This window comes from Agelaius phoeniceus, chromosome 3 (genome assembly GCF_051311805.1).
Source record: "Agelaius phoeniceus isolate bAgePho1 chromosome 3, bAgePho1.hap1, whole genome shotgun sequence".
NCBI lineage: Eukaryota > Metazoa > Chordata > Aves > Passeriformes > Icteridae > Agelaius > Agelaius phoeniceus.
Window position 1 is genome coordinate 101,877,135 of NC_135267.1, and position 2,037 is coordinate 101,879,171.

Below are 2,037 nucleotides of genomic sequence, written 5' to 3' on the forward strand. Positions count from 1 at the left end.
AGCCTAAAGCTCATGAAGAGGTTCTATTCCCAGCCCTTGCAAAGGCATTCCACACGTGGCAGGGACACCTAGAGCCACCACTCACAGCACACACCAGCAGAGGGGCAGGACCCCTGGCTAGGAGAGAGCCCCTTGCCCTGGTGTGCTCGCTCACTCCAGCGGCTCTCCCCACTCAGGCCAGGACTGCAGCATCCCGGGGAGGGAGCAGAGCCGCAGTTCCATCCCCTACCTGCTCGGGGAGCGCGGATGCAGAGCGTGCCGGCCTTGGTGGGAGAATGGTCCTCGTAGCCCTTCTTGCAGCGGCACAGGTAGGTGCCCACGCCATTGAAGCACTCTGCCTCCTCCCCACAGAGGCCGAGCCCAGCCTGGCACTCGTTCACATCTATCATGGGGAATAGACGCCCCAAGTCAAGTCAGGCTTGGCATTAAAGGGTTTATCCCAGAAAAAAAAAATAAAAATAAACTGAAGCACCCACCTTCAACAAAGAGTGAAACAAGCTGCAGCTTCTCCACACCCAGCGAGGTGCCAAGCAGCTCCTGCAGGTGGGAGCGCAGGAGCAGAGACACATTCCTGTCCTCTGGCTCCAGGTGCAGCCAGAAGGTGAGCAGCAGGTTGGCATCACTAGTCCTGTGGAGAGGAGAGAGCCCAGGGTGAGGCAGGAGGGAAAAAACATCACTGCAGGCCCAGCTCTGACAGACCACTTAGACCTTCCACCCTTGGCATGGATCGTGGTGCTGCAGGCTCTTGCAAAGATGATCTGTGCCAGGAGGCAGCTTTGCACTTGTACCATGGGAAAAAGGAAAGCCCAGGAGTGGCTCCTCATTGGGAGCTAGGCTGAAATGACCAGATATTTGTGTAAAGTGAATTGTAGTAGCAATCTGCAGTCCCAGATCAGCCTCTGCTGACAGCTCCCAGCTTCTCCAGCAGGCACTGTGGCAGTGAGATTATCCTCATTTTCCTCCAAAGTTTAAATCCATTTTATACCTATATAGACCCTAGATAATACTAAGCACCAATTTGCACGATGTTTCCTGTAGAAAACAATTTTTTTTCTACTTTCAGGACAAGTTACAGATCAAGGAAGAAGAACAAACACGTCTCTTCCTGGGGAAGGAGAGTGAGAAGCCAAGACACTGCTAATCCAAGAAATATTACAGGTTATAGCAGTTCCCTGCCAAGCCAGCAGCACAGCATTAACCCTACCTTTTGACATCCTGTAACTTTATTTCACTGACTTTATTGGGAGAAAGCTTCAGGTTCTTCTGGATCTGCAAAGGAACAGAGTGACCAGTGCTGATTTGATGTTCAACCAGGAGGAGCATGACAGCAAACAGCTTTTCTCACTCTAGCACCCCATCTTGCTCTCCCCCTTCACAAACCCCCTGGGATGCAGAGGATGTCCCATAGCCCACTGCTCTGAGCCCTTTCTTTAGAAGAATACCAGTTGTTCCCATTTGCTTAGCTCCAGGTCATCTCCCCCTAACAAAAAAGCACAAAATGCTCTCTTCTACATGAAGATTTGGGACATCCCATCTGTTCTTCTCCACCTCCCTATGCCCACACTTACATGATCCTTCAGAGATTCAAGGAGATCCTTTTGGAACTCACTTCCACCTTGAGGAATCCAGTCCTTTGGTTTGATTTCAGCAGTGACTTCAAACAGCACATCTGCCAGAAGACACAAGGATCCTGGCATGTTCAAATGCACATAATACAAACAGGCTCCCTAAATGAGTTAGTCCTTAAACATCAACACCAGAGCAGCACCATGCTTGTGCAGGTCAATGCCACAGGGTATTTCCAGGGGTTCTGCATCAGGTAGGACAAGTTGACTAACACGTGAACACAAATCTTAGTTAATGCTTGTTGATGAACACTAGAATTGATCTTTCAGTGAAAAACTGACACAAAGCTACATATCCAATACATATCCAATCACATTCACATGCCTTTAGCCCTTCTGTTTCCCAACGGGATTGTCATAGTTACTGATGCAGTCTAAAAGCCAGTTTCTCTTGGAATCCAGACTGGCACAG

General features: G+C 49.6%; 1 long non-coding RNA gene across 1 annotated transcript; it reads right to left on the reverse strand.

The window, feature by feature from the left end:
- Positions 1 to 237: 237 nt before the first annotated feature.
- Positions 238 to 1,669, reverse strand: LOC143693741 (uncharacterized). Its single transcript, XR_013181684.1, has 4 exons — positions 1,569 to 1,669; positions 1,205 to 1,269; positions 477 to 628; positions 238 to 382 (listed from the first exon to the last, which is right to left on the reverse strand). It is a non-coding gene; the product is annotated as an uncharacterized LOC143693741 (long non-coding RNA).
- Between the last annotated feature and the right edge of the window lie 368 nt (positions 1,670 to 2,037).